Source organism: Henckelia pumila, chromosome 4 (genome assembly GCF_033568475.1).
Source record: "Henckelia pumila isolate YLH828 chromosome 4, ASM3356847v2, whole genome shotgun sequence".
Lineage (NCBI taxonomy): Eukaryota > Viridiplantae > Streptophyta > Magnoliopsida > Lamiales > Gesneriaceae > Henckelia > Henckelia pumila.
In genome coordinates, this window is record NC_133123.1 from 14,324,947 (window position 1) to 14,341,166 (window position 16,220).

Genomic DNA, 16,220 nt, shown 5'->3' on the forward strand with positions numbered 1-16,220 from the left:
TCTGATTGGGTGATTTCATGATATAAATATGTATTATTGTTTCACAAAGATCTACTATATTAAATATTGATTGCTTGGTGAAGTTATTTATTTATTTATTTATTTATTTATTTATTTTATTTTTCATAAATTCTCCCCAACCAAGAAAGAATTTTCAGCGGCGATCACTCTGTCTGCTTAACTAATTAGTACCAACTCAACAAATGGAATTTATTGTTTTTTCCGAATGATGGAATTTTTTTTTTGAAAAATAAAAATTACATTTTCATCTCTCAATAAAAATCCTTCACAAATGGAATTTATTTCGTGCAGACATAAATGGTTTCAATTTTTGCGACCAATCAAGTGAAGTTCTCAGTAGGGTAGGTTTGGTATATCATATCAAAAATATCGGTATGAAAAAAATTCATGTCGATATCGATACTGAAATTCTGAAATTTTGATATAAAAAAATCTATTTATATATAAGTTATGGTCCTTTAACTATGGTTTGTTGTTGATCAATTTTAGTTTTTTAAAGTTAAAATCACGTATTCACGTGATTAATTGACTAACTGCATCATTAATTTTTGTTTATAATTATACGTTTTCAAACACGCGTGTGTGTTATGAGATATCATTTTTACCCATGTGGTATAAAAAGTTGACATGATATTAGTTATTTAATTACACTATTTATGTGAGAATGATTAAAATTGTTTGTCGTAATATAATTACAGGACTATATATAAATGATTTAGTAAAATATATATGACTAACAATGTTAAACACCAATACATGCAAGATTAAAATTGACATTTTGTCATAATTTTCTATCACTAAATAAATAATGGAATTGAAAAATTGTAAAAAAACGAAGTTTTGATGTTTGAAATAAGCCTTGGGGTGTTCAAACTTCAGATAAAATCGAAAATACCGAAAATCCAAATCGAAAAAACCAAACACCGAATCGAACTGAACCGAAAATCAAAATTTAAAATTCGGATATAAATGTTAGAACCGAAATTTATTTGGTTCGGTTTCGGATTACAAATGTCAATTATATATTTATTTATATTAGACCGGTTTTGGTTTTGAAATATATTTATTTATATATTTCGGATTAAATTTCGGATATAAATGTTAGAACCGAAAATATCGAAAATCCAAAATCGAACCGATCGAAAAAACAAAAATTTAATTAAATTAATAATTTATTTATATATTTATTTAACGGGCTTTTCTATTTAGGTGAATGGAAATTGGACAAGTAATTAATGGGCTTGTTAATTAAGTAGATGATTAAAGTGGAATGATGAATATCTCAGTCTCACATTGAAATTATTTAACGTGGAATGAGTGAGCTTAAGTTACACACATGCATTAATGTCTTTGGCTCCAAGGTTTTTGAATCCGAGCTCATCAATTAATTATGTGAAACAAATATTTTATTTAGAAATTATTTTTCGTCTAACCCAATTCAATATTTAATTTGGGCGGACATAGAAATAAATTGAATGCCACGTAAGATTAATAAGTATATATGAAATTAAAGTCGGAACAAAGTTTAATTAATAGATATCCAGTAGGTTTTCAAATAGATAAAATTGAATCCGTTAGTAGTTTTATATCCTCTTCATACGTACATTGCACGCACCCTTTTGAAAACAAACACACATATATATATATATCTCACGTTACGCGAAAAAAAAAACTAGCTGCAAATTAAATATTTGGTGGTGGTCTATCAGTTCAGATCAATAAACACTTCAATTTTGTTCATTGATTTCGATCGACAATGGAAAGGTACGTAATTTGATATTTGTATAGTTGCCATTTTTTATTTTATTTATAATTCTCAATATGATCATCATGTAGATGGATCGATATGTTATATTTGTTGTAGGTACAACATAATCAAGGAAGTCGGCAGCGGTTCATATGGAACTGTTTCGAAGGCTGTTTGTAAGCAATCTGATGAAGTGGTACGTACACCTCTCATATATAAAGGATCGAAATCGAAATCGATTACGTTTCTTGTTTTTTCTGAATTTTTTTTAACTAATTAACTACGTACGTACAGGTTGCTATCAAGAAGTTGAAAACAAGATATCGTTCATGAGAATCGTGCATGAACCTCCGAGAAGTCAAGGTAATTTGTTTAATTTGTTTGTTTTATATATTATTGTTGGATTTCAAGATTTTGTTGGATCGATGATTCATTATTTCGATCTTGATGAACAGACGCTACGAGCAATGAGTCATTCAAGTATAATAAAACTCAAACAAGTTATTATGGAACACGGTGACTTGTACTTTGTGTTTGAATACATGGTACGTAATTAAGTATTTTGGTTTATAAATATATATATATATATATATATATATATATATATATATATATATATATATATATATATAATTTGTTGATGATATATCGATATTGTATGTACGTACTTAATTTGTTTCCCGGCTCGTTGGTAATAATATTGTTTTGTGCAATTCAGGAATCGGATCTATTCCAAGTAATGAAGAACCGCGGAAACGTAGCTTTTTCCGAAGCACAAGTGAGGATGTGGTGCTTCCAAATATTTGAAGGTCTTGCACACATGCATAATCGTGGCTACTTCCATCGTGACCTCAAGCCGGGTAATTTAATTATTAGTATTTTTAGTTTTGATGATAAAACAAAAAAAAACTAAAATTCAGAAATATAATATATATATATATATAAAATCAAATTAAATATTGATCATCTGTGAAATTAATTATTCTGTTATATATATTTGGGACAGAAAATTTGTTGGCGTCAAATGATGGAATTAAAATTGCTGATCTTGGAATGGCTCGGGAGGTGGATTCTCATCCACTATTCACAGATTATGTCACCACAAGATGGTGAGTTACGTTGTTTGTTGTTCATCTCTCGCTCATCTAGTCTTTAATTAATTTCAAATATATTTTAATTCCAAATTCAATTAATTTCCAATATATATATTGTTGTAGGTATCGGGCCCCTGAAGTTCTGCTTGGTTCTCCAATTTATGGTCCGCCAGTTGGTGAGCATATATACGACACATTATTTAATTTTTTTGGTTTTGTTTAATTTTGGAATATAATGCATTCCTTGACACAAATTAATATGTTTTTGCATGTATCTATTTGGTAGACATGTGGGCTATGGGTGCTATAATGGCGGAACTGTTTATTCTTCGCCCACTTTTTCCGGGCTCAAGGTACATTTCATGTTCCTCCCACCATGTTTCTTGAATTTATCTGATCCGATGTGATTTTTTGATATAATTATTTTGCGCTTATAAATATCCTTGTGAAGTTGAAATATATATATATATATATATATATATATATATATATATATATATATATATATATATATATTATCAGCATCCGAAAATTTTGTGAATGATTTCTTGAAAAAGTTTTGGCCTAGTGTGTACGTTATAGTTTTTTTCTATTTCTAATTTCTAATAGTAATTAAGGGCTGCGAAACGCGCCATCAAGCATCCGGCGGGTGTGTGTGTGTGTGTGTTTTTTAAGAAAAACGATAAGTCTAAATGTAATTAGTGAATTAAAAAATAAAAAGTTACCTTAGAATATGCATGACTACAAAATATTTTTCATTTCATAGATAATAAATATTAAATAATAATGATTAAATTTTATTTATCTATATCTTAATCTATCCACACACACACACATATATATATATATCTAAAATTAGGTGATTTTTTTTATAAATGTTGATTTTACTTTTTTGAATTAAAAATTGTAAAACATGATAACCAAAATTTTTGGAAGAAAATATTTATGTATTTTGACCAATGATGAATTCCTAAACTTACATTACCGAGATGAAATTGTTTATTTTTTGTGCGATGTCTTGCTCAAGCGCAAGAAATTATGGCTTGAGCGAGCAATTTTTTGTCCCAAAAGCTTTTTTTTTTTTTTCAGCACAGGTCTCGCTCCAGCGTAAGAAGTTGCGGCTGGGGTGAGCAATTTTTTTTCCCAGCGCGCAGTTTTCTTGAAAAAATCATATCTCGAGTTCTAGTTTTCGGATCGAGCAAAAATTTGAACAGCAGCTTTAAAACATCTTGAAATTTTTTTTGAACGGTGAGATCGGATTTGGATCTCTTTAACATTAAAAATAAATTTTTGACATAATTTACTACTCCGTAATTCATTCTTGCGGCTCTTCTCTTGCTCCAAAATTTTGATTTCTTCAATGTTCCTTCATTCAAACCGAGGAAAGTGAAATGTAGAGCACATGCATGAAATAATAAATAAAATTAATGAAATACACTCATGAGACACAACAAAAACATGCAAACTAAATACAAAAATGACACAAAATAATTCACAAAAACATGCTTATCAGACATTAGAAACTTGCTGGAAGATCAGTGCTTGCTAATGCCTATTAGAATTCCTAATACTCATCGGATCTCAATCCAATGGTACACTCAAATGTTTTTGCTGGAACATCTCAGAAAATATTTGGCTAATAGCCCTAAAAAATTGTCGTCCACCAACGAAATGGAGCAACTACGTGATCCTAATCATTCATCCTGAGTTCTTCATTACTAATACTAAGCAATGATTGGATTAAATCAGTCTCTTCTTAATAAAAAGACACTATCTTGAAAAACTACAAGTTCTCCATGCGTACTTGATAACCACGTTATCACCTAAACTTGACTACACAAGTCAAATTACAATCGTCCCCAATAATCAGTACCCGAAAGGTTTCTATCTCTGGCATTCCTAGAGTTCCTAAATGTACCTGAATCGCTTATCGCTTTGAGATGTTACCAAGGGTAAAACTTCTTAATCACATTGTCTCCAGTACTGCCCTAAGTACTTCTCGATTCACTACACCCCAATCAACACTGATTGCACTAAATTTATCGACCATGTCGATCTACTGTGGCTCGCACTGGACTTGTCAGTATCAACCCATACGAACAATTACTAAATGATGTAAACTTACATGGATTGATCAATAACCTTGACCCAGTTGCCACAATTCTACTATTCCCAAACACTTGAAATCGCACAAAATCCAGAAAAATTTCCTAGATCTACCAGTCTAGATCTTTTCCATCCCAAGGAAAAATCCTACGCTCTATCTCTGAAGACATCAGAAGATTACTTCGCGTATCTCTAGGTAAAAACCCATCTACCTACTAGATCTACTCATCTAGTAATATACCAATGCCCAATGGTCAAAAGCCTATTTGCTCAGAGCAATCACTCGTCAAGGAAATCCTCCCAAGAGTGACTCTGACAGTAGAATCCCAAAACAAGAATCTCTGACGAAATTCAAACGATAACTAAATTCTAAATACCACACTTGATATCTAACCAATCCAAGGTCATACCCCGTTGTGACTTATATCAAATCCCTAGAGTGAGTAGCCTTTCCAACACAGCCACTCCTAAAGCACAAAGGCTTCCAGGCAACCTCTGAACCACGAAAGGCTTTCAGAGTAACACTGGCATAGGTTCGAGCTAGAGGTGTCAAAATGGGCCAGCGGGGGGGGGGGGGGGGAGGGGGGGCCGACCCACAACCCGTCGCAACCCACCATTAGGCGGGACGGGACGGGCCGACCCACTTTTTAGGCGGGTTGGGAAAATATCAACCCAACCCACATATTTTAGGTGGTGGGGCAGCCAACCCGGCGGGTTCACATGTAAATTGACGGGTTTTTGCGGGCCAACCCGCAACCCACCACAACCCACCGTTAGGCGGGGCGGGGCGGAGCGGCCCATCTTTTAGGCGGATTGGGAAATTTTCAACCCAACCCACCAATTTTGTATGGCGGGGCGGGCCAATTTGGCGGGCCTAGCTCATTTTGACACCTCTAAATCGTGCCTCCTCTCGTCTAGTCATGGTCATAGTTCACAACTCTAGATATTACTCGATCTGGCACTCTTGATGAAAAACTCATCATCACAAGGTCATAACCTAAAGTGTGGGACCCCGGGTGCAAATATATAAAAAATAATAGATATGACATTTGGCGACGTGAAATACTATTCTAAATCCATAAAACTGTGTATTTCAGGAAAAGAAGTAGGTCTAAGCCAGTTAATCACTGCCTCAACTTTACTGGGATCAACTGCAATCTCTTATCCTGAAACCACACGACCAAGAAATACAACTCACTCTAACCAAAACTCGCACTTGGATAGCTTGGCATATAACTGTTCTTTTCTCAAAATCTGCAAGATAATTCTCAAGTGCTATGCATGTTCAATCTCATTCTTAGAATAGTTCAGAATATCATCAATAAATATCACCACGAACTCGTCAACATACTTCTGAAAAATTATTTTCATTAAATCCATGAACACAACAGGAGCATTTGTTATTAATTCAACCCATGCAGGTTAGTCCCTGGAGATTTCCCAAAATTGCAATCTAGTCCCTGATTATTTCCAAACTTTAATTTCAGTCCTTTAATTTCTTAAACTTGGAATTTAAATAAAAAATTCCATAAATTCTCCAATTAAATATTTTTGGGGCATTACATAAAGATATCAGAACATTCCAAAGTTCTAAGGAAAACAACTTAGAACAATTCCCATGCCTCCTGATGAATCACCTCATCCTTGGCCATAGTCAAATGACTAACTAAATCCTCTTGGAAAAACACCTAGAACCAAATAACCCAAAACATGTAATGATACCAGTAATTGACTGTAGTCAAACACCAATAAGCTAAGCACTATATTAATCTCAAATAAATAAATTCATCAGTATCATTGCTTCAAGTTATATATAATTTCTTATTACAATCTCATGCAATAGAAAATAATTAAAATCCAAATACACTAGAAAGATGTACAACTCAACTTGAAATGATACATCCAGTGTCTGATAATTCATTAGTACAGATGATTTAATGCTTATAACTAAAATAATGTTTACAACAAACATAGTATTTAATCTTGATTTTGAGCATGAAGTTTCTCATTGATCCAAGCATCAATGCTAGCATGCTGATCAAATCTCTTAATGCGATCTACTGCAAAGACCTCCAGTACGACCTTTTGAGAAATGGTTGGTGCTTCCTTGCGAACCTTCCAGCTATGCTCTGCATCAGTGCATGCCAGCAAACCTCTTCTGCTCAAGATTAAACATATAAGATCTATTTGCATACATCACATAAGAAATGGACGGTTCTTTAACAAGATCTTTATGACAATCTCTCCAACTGCGAGTGGAGAATCTCTTCGGATTAAAGTCACAAGGTTAAATACACACCATGCGCTCCAAAAAATCCTCGGATGCATATGAAGTAAAATACCCAAACTTCTCTTCCAGTCGGATCTCGCTAGAATCTTTATAAGGCGAGTCTTTGATGGTAACCTCAGCAATGATGATCTCGAGAAAGTCTAAGAATCACGTATTTCCGCAATCATTCGCTGTTCTTTTGTCAGATACAATTATCCTAAAAGTATAACCCAAAATCTCAGTACTAAGTCCTAAAATTATTTGCATGCTCTGATACCAATAAATGTGGTGATCCAACCCGAATTAACTACCAATCAGAGATTAACGCTAAATTAAGCATGCAAATTTACACTAATAAAAAATATGCGCGGAAAACTTAATAAATGTTGGTCGCCAAAATACAACCGGTTAATAAATAAATTTGATATACAACCCAATCAAATAAATAAGACCTACAGCTACTCATGTTGTCTTCTCTAGTCACATTATGAATATACAAACCAAAACTGTGAAAGCCCAGAAATATGCATGCCCATTTGAGCTTCATAGGGTCTTTCTGTCCAGGTGCAGGTAGTCCGCATCTTCACAGACATGTCTATTTCACCGAGCCTCTCTCCGAGACAGTGCTCTAGTTCCTTTGGAATCGTTAGTAAATCCTATTTTTGATAGAGGCAGTTGACAATTGAATCCGATACTGGATTTTCCAAGCTACTGGGCGCACTACCTACACCTGCACCTGCCCTGTTGAATGGGTGTCTAGAAAAAAACACTGGACGTGAGCGACTACGCTCAATATGGAAGCAATGATATGTAATAATACATGCAGCATATAAGTGACTTTAAAAAATAGATAAAACAATTTGCTCAGGGGCGCCATGAATATACAGCACCATGCTAGATAGCTAGTCCGCGGGACACTCGTATATTCCCCTATGACTATAGTGTCTACCCCGCCTTCGTGATCGCTCCTAGTGATAGAAAAACCGGGGGATGAGCCTCCCCAAAACCAGACATAAATCCATGAGGAGAAACTCATCGCAGATGGAAACTATCATGACTCACATCACACCAGATGCAGTTCAGTATAAAAATATACATGTGCTAAAGTAGTAAATTACATGGAATACAAAGAACATAAAATGCAACATATAAGCATATATATTATGCCGGCTATCTCGGTCAATACTTACATACCTTACTAAAGGCAGTCCTAGAAGTCCCATCCTAGGTCCTCAAGCCTATCATCAGCTCTACAATGCAAAGTACTTATGCATCAATAAACATGCTCTGAAAGCATCAACTAAGCTATTGCATAATCCTAAATATTTTTAGGAAGCAAAAACTATACCTGCGTCCGTCTTCAGCCCGCTGATGGTCATTATCCCGCAACCAGGGGCACACCCCTGCTGCAGCTCCACAGCTTCGAGCATAGCTCCGCTACTATGTCAGACATTGTGTGACTATACTAAAATATAATTCCTACTCCAACTCTAAAGTAAGAGTACCCAAAGCCCTAAAATACAGCCACGTGGGCAAATGAGAAAAGTTATTGAGCGCTTGAATTACGAGCTCCTCGGCCATATTTATAGGCATGTCCGAAACCCCTTCAGATCGTCCGATCCTTGCATGTCTTCCATTTGTCCTTGACATCACTTTGGAATGTCCAGATGGAACCTTTGATCGTTCGATCTCGATTTATGTCATTTGTGATGTCACCTTCTCGAACACTGGGCTTGGATACTATTCGGACCGTCCGATCCTAGACTTCGGATCATCCGATCTTTACTCTCAGCCAATCATATTATTTCTCTTATCCTATCTTATCTGAAGGAGATCGGACCGTTCGATCCCTTTTTGGATCGTTTAAACTTCTCCCTTCCGAACTGGATCAGGCCCTCCGAACTCAAGCACTTTAAACCATCAGATCCTAAGTTCGGAGCCTCCGATCCTGCCTTAGACTCGAAACCTTCCTGGCCATTTTCGAGTGTTCTGTATCCATTTTTGAACTCTTTAAACCCATACAAGAATCCCTTAATCATATTTTATTTAATCTAAATATGATCACTTGATTAATTATCCATTAATCATTAATTCCGAATACAAGTTACTACAATTCCTGAGTGGAAATGAGAGTTGATCACGATGGATTTCGTGACCCATTTACCATGTCCTCGAGGAATTGTGATGCTATCTGGGTTATGGTGGACCGACTCACCAAGTTAGCACATTTCATTCCTTATAACCGAGATTATAGTTTTGACAGGATGACACTCTTGTACATCCAGGAGATTGTTCGATTACACGAAGTGCCTGTCAGGATAATCAATGATCAAGATCCAAGGTTTACTTCCAGATTCTAGGGGAGGTTTCAGCGCTTTATGGGTACTACTCTTAGCTTGAGTATTGCTTATCACCCAGAGACTGATGCCCAGTCAGAGTGCATGATTTGCACACTTGAAGATATGCTACGTGCTTGTTCATTGGATTTTGGTCCAGCTTGGAAATATCAGTTACCATTGATTGAGTTTGTGTATAATAACAATTATTATCGCAGTATTGGTATGGCTCCGATTGAGGTGTTGTACGGACGACGATGTTGTACTCCATTGTTATGGGAAGAAGTGGGAGAGCGACAGGTGGAAGGACCAGAGTTAGTCCAGCAGGCTGTTGATATTTTTGGACAGATCAAGAAAAAAATTAAGACTGCACAGAATCAACATGATAGTTATGAGAATGTTAATCGCAGAACTTTGCAGTTTGAGGTGGACGAAAAATTCATGAAAGTCTCACCTTTTTTGCAGGATTTTAAGATTCGATATCAAGGGTAAGATATCTTCTAGATTTATTGGTCCATTTGAAATTTTAGAAAGTGTAGGAGATTTGGCTTACAGATTGGCGTTACCGCCATATTTGTAAAGTATCCACGATGTGTTCCATGTATCACTGTTGCAACGATATGTGGTAGATGAGTCTCATATCTTACAGTCGTCTGAAGTACAGTTGGATATAGATTTGTCATATGTGGAGAGACCTTTGTGTATCCTAGGTCATAAAGATAAGGTATTATGCAGAAAAATCATCCCTTTTGTTCTAGTGCAGTGGCAGCGTCGAGACACTAAAAAAGCCACTTGGAAATTTGAGAGCGGATGCATACATATTATCCAAAATTATTCTGAATATGTTGTATTTTCAACATAATCTTGTAAAATTTTGGGTTTGAATAAAAGAAGTTTATTCATTATTAACTGTATTCAGTACTTAATATTTATTCGACGACAAAATATCTTAAGTAGAGGGAGAATGTAGTAGCCCGGTTTCATTTTACAAGATTAATTAAGAAAAAGTAATTAAGCATGGATTAGGGGATTAATTTAGACTTAATTAGACAAATTATGAAATTTTGGCCAAGAGAAGTTCAAAAAGTCCGAACTCAGAAATCTACCTTTTCTATCCCAGACGCAACGACTAAGAAATCTATATTTACACCTCAAGTAAATATATATATATATATATATATATATATATATATATATATATATATATACCACGATCTATTATCCACTCATTGGGTTAGACGGTCTCTAAGTACCAAATAATTCTAACATATCGCCTGAAGACATGTCTCAAATCCCTAGTTCAACTTGACAGCAAGTCTGAAAATCTAAGAATTCCCAATTTATTATATGTACAACCTTAATTCATAATTCAAGAACTTAGTATACAATTGGACACCTCGAATAGTTTGTAAACTCTTCGAAAAGGCTTTCTAATTGACCCTCCAGTACCTCAGTATTTTACCAATAAATAAATCTATAACTTATCTAGAAAATTACCTGAATGTTCTATTCAGCATTCTATTCCCATAGTTGGTGCATTAGTATTACCGGTCGACAATCACAAAGTCTTAGAATGCAAATGTAAAATACTCTAAAGTATTCTAGGGACAACTCTATTTCCCACCTTGCAACTGTTCACCCATTCAGCTCACAAAAATCATTTATTTACTCTTAACGATCACGTTTAAAATTTGAAACAACCCATTCAATTAACCCATCAACTAGTAGTCTTCACATTAGAACTTGATATAATTGTTAGTCGTCATCCCTCGGATCACCACAATAACTTAGGATTTTATCTTAGTACTAATACTAAATTCAAACGGCCTAAACACTTATTAGGCGGCTACGAGCCAATTCTCTACACAATAATTTGAAATGATAATTGAAATTATGATCCACCCAAATCCCCATCATGATGGATCATGAAAGAAAACAGACATACAAGTAATGCTGCTTAATGTGAGATGAAATAATGCAAGCATTACAAACAAACGAGCTGAAAATAAAAATCTAGATAAGTGAAAACAACTCACTCATAGTTCAATTCTAGGGGTGAATGAATAATAATGGAGGCTCCATAAATAATGAACATGGGCCAACAAGATGCAAATCTCATGATCATTTATCCATGGGTACTGAATTCATGCTCAAACGATCAAAGTACGATTAAGAGCAAACAGTGTGACTTCAATCGAGATAAGTCCACACATGTCAATAATAAGGAAGAACAACGGTCTCAAATTAAAATCAGACGTCAGTCACACAATGTGAGTAGATTACCAAAAAGAAAGACAGTAAATCTTACTCGCATCAACATGTGGCTCTAGTACCGAATAAAATTTCAAAAAGTGTGAAACCTTAACAAGATTTTACTAAGAAGTTCAACCAATGCCAAAATGACAGAATTTAATGTTGATTAATGTCATACGATCCATAAATGCTCAAAGAAAGTGCAAAGAAATTTCGGATATTTGAAAGTTGATGTTACAATGGATACAAGCACAAATGAAAAATAAGGAAATAATGATCGAAATATTAGTTCTCATAATTGAAAGGCTCATAGTAGTTCTTAAAAAAAAAAAAAAAGGCTCATAGTAACCGACTCACTATTTTCCAAAATCCTAGTTGCCCAAATTACCAAAAGAAGACTCAAACTATCCATAATAATATAAAGAAAAGTACGTATTCCAAGTCTTCGCACGAATTCGTTTCACCAACTTAACCGACAAAACATACGTCTATAAATTTCTAAGAAACTATACACTTAGTTTTATCTGACTAATCCATCCATAAGAGAGTAAATTACTACAAGGACACATAAATTAATATTTTCTAATGCGCAAGTTTAAAATTCCTACAATCACGTCAAATATTATTAACACCACCTAATAACTCAAACAACATCCACGTACTGTTCAAAACTGAAAAGAATTTTTTGTATACCAACTCCATTTAACTTGAAGTCGCATGCTATATATATAAATATAAAAAATAAATAAACATTTGAATGGTACTCTTTAAACTAGTAAAAGAAATTTTTAAACAAAATTAAACACTGAAATTACACATTTAAATTTAAAGGATTTAAACATCTATTATAAAAATAATTCTTAAAAATATGACATCAAAATATTTAAAGCAATAAATCAATTACGACTACCATAAAAATTTTCATTAAAACTTACAGACCTTGAGGCGAGATCCCTTGAGTTTCGGCAACCGGCAGTAGGCTCAGCCCAAACCAAGACCGTGCTCTGATACCAACTGATACGACCCTAACCTCTAAACATAAATAAATAATAAAATAAAGTACGAAATTTTTTTAAAAATTTTTTTTTTGCCATGACTTGTTTGTAAATAAACAAGCCACCCTGTCTCAAACCACAAGTAAAAACAAAGACGCCATAATCACGATAAAAGATAACCATAACTCCGAAGTAAAACAACCTCACACTGTTGTAAAGAAAATATTTGAGATTATTGGCACTTGTCTAGTACTCTAGTAAAATTTTGTGAATGATTTCTTGAAAAAGTTTTGGCCTAGTGTGTACGTTATAGCTTTTTTCTATTTCTAATTTCTAATAGTAATTAAGGGCTGCGAAACGCGCCATCAAGCATCCGGCGTGTGCGTGTTTTTTTTAAGAAAAACGATAAGTCTAAATGTAATTAGTGAATTAAAAGATTAAAAATAATTTGTCCCACTAATTAAGTTTGGACAAAAGACAATAATCACCGAAAATAGTGTTGAAATTTTAAAAAAAATATATAGGCTACAAAATATTATTTATTTCATAAATAATAATGATTAAATAATAATGATTAACATTTTATTTATCTATATCTTAATCTATCTATATATATATATATATATATATATAAGTATGAATGTATCTATTCATATATTAATGTGTATATATGTACTTAATTTATTAAATGTTTTTTATCTACAATAAAAAAATGAAGCATGAGCATCTTAATATGAAAATTAACACCAAACAGGGAAAGACTTAGCATTATTGAGATGAAATAAATTTTACATACAAATAATTTATATATTCTTGTAAAAATTATTGTCAAATATTTTATACAAATAAAGATAGCGAGTGTAATTTTACTAAATAAGATTATTTATAATGACTAAAAAAGAGGAGACCATATTAAATGACTAATTTGTTTAATAATTTTGATTCTGGTGGTAACTAAGTTAGGATATATAATAGTAATTTCATCCTAAACTTCATCAATTAATTGAAAGTTAGTTACTTAAAGGGTCTCTATAATAATATATAGTAAGATATGAATACTAAAAATACTTGGGATAAACATAAATAATATTAAATCTTATTGTTATTTAAAAGTTCTTATATATACATACTAAAATTCGGTGATTTTTTTAATATAAAATTTAGTTGCCAACCTACAAAAGTAGGGGTGTTTATTCGGACCGAAGTTTACATAAAATCCGAACAAAAAATCGAATAGAATTTCACGGTTCGGTTCAGTTAAAAATGAAATATTTTCGGTTTTATGTTTAACCGAATTTCTATTTATTTTATTTATTTAATTACTTTGTATTTATTTTTAATAAAAACAAATAAAAATGAATTAAAAATTTAAAAAATTTAAAAAAGCAACAAAACCGGTTTTGGTTTGGTTCAGTGAACCGAGCGAAAAAAATTGAATCGAACCGAAATTCAAAACACTGAAAACCGAACAAAAAATCCGGTTCAAACCGAATTTACGGTTTCGGCTCAATTCGAGCGGGTAACCAAATCGTGAACACACTTATACAAAAGTATTGTATTTGAGTTTTTTAAGGTAAACTAAAATTTAATTATAAAAGGAAAGATGTTATAGGAGCAAGATTGTCTAGTAATAAATTATTGAAGGAAGGTGGAGTGTTATTAATATTTTTTGGAATGTAAATAACACTCTCGTGTCTGTCTATGCTAGCACATGGGTAGTGTCCTGAATCAAGCGACTTTTGTTTTTTGCATTTGAGATGCTCACGTAAACTGTAGTGACCCGCACCGTGATCACCTACTAATCAGAACTTAAGCATGCAATTATTTAATAAAATAATCTTAATCAGAAAAACTGCGGAATTAAAGTAAGTCAAATACCAGGTAAGCAAAACTTAGCGGTCAACCCCGCTATCCAGCCTTGGTCACCACCTAACCTCCCTGTCTCCGGGAGAACTACCTGCATCTGCCCCATGGAATAGGGCATCCAGCCAACAGAAAATAACCGGAAGTGAGCCTAACATGCTCAGTACGAGAGTATGAGTATACGGTGTTATGTGTGCATGTATGCAAGTAAACTGGGTACCAAGACTCTCAGGTCAAGAAACAAGCTCATAGACCGGGCCCAGGGTATATAGCACGCTGCGCCGTCGCATCAGGAGGTGGCTCATATACCCAGTGGATAATGGTGACTTGATACTAGTACATGTGTCCAACCATAAAGGTGACCTGACACAAGACTTACGTATCCAACCATCTACAAACTCGTAGGGTGAGCGCCCTACTACAGGATACCTCTAAGGTAAAAGCTCAATATGCTCATGTATGAAACATACAGTCATGACATGCTGTATATAAAGGCATATAAAACATGCAATCACATAATCCATGCAAACACATAATACATGCATACTCAATCTGGATATCTCGAATAATACTTTCGTACCTTTCTAAGGCAGATCCTAGAAGCTTTCATCTAGGTCCAAGCCTACCATGCAACACTAAAACATAAATAACCATGCATTACCTAGCATGCCAAACATCACCTACTAGGCTCTAAAAGCCTTAATTAAACTATAGCCTACTCCCTATTTACTATAGGGAACCAAAGCCATACCTTCGTCCGTCGTCAGCCCGCTGATGTCGCATGCCCCAGAGCCTGGGCATAGCCTAGCTACGACTCCTAGATGCCTCGCCAGAGCTCCGCCGCCTGGCTATTACTGCGGACACTGTCCGCTATAAAATAAACTATTTCCTACTCCAACTCTTAAAGAAAGAGTCTCGAAGCCCTTAAATAGAGCGATTATCGGGAGAGGAAAGGGAAAATTGCACTTAAAAATGAGGGATTCGGACCCCTATTTATAGGCCACGATCGGAAGCTCCGATCTCCTGATCGGAAGCTCCGATCGGTGCATGTTTGCCACGTTTTGGATGGCCGAGATCGGAAGCTCCGATCGCAGGATCGGAAGCTCCGATCTCCTGCATCTGGACACGTGTTTCAATCTCATTGACACCTGTTTCTGGTTGACATCGGAAGCTCCGTTCTTGGATCGGAAGCTCCATTCTCGGATCGGAAGCTCCTATCTCGGATCGAAAGCTCCGATCTGCCCGGTAGCTTCGAACTGTTTCTCATGCTTCCGAACTGGTTTTGGTCCTCCGGGACCCCCGTGACCTACCCCACCATTTTCGGACGTTCCGGATCTGATTTTCCACTTATTTTAACCAAATAAGTACTCCTTAAATATGTTTTGACACTTTTAAAATTATATGTCATTTTCTAACATGTTTAAAATCACTTAATCTTGTAAAATGGAACCGGGCTACTGCATTCTCCCCCTACTTAAGATATTTCGTCCTCGAACAATATTAAGTACTGAATGCAGTAAAATATTGAATAAACTT

The 16,220-nt window shown here is 34.5% G+C and overlaps 1 pseudogene; it reads left to right on the top strand.

Moving 5' to 3' along the window:
• The first annotated feature begins 1,777 nt into the window (after positions 1-1,777).
• Positions 1,778-6,138, top strand: LOC140860523 (cyclin-dependent kinase F-4-like; annotated as a pseudogene).
• Positions 6,139-16,220: the final 10,082 nt, after the last annotated feature.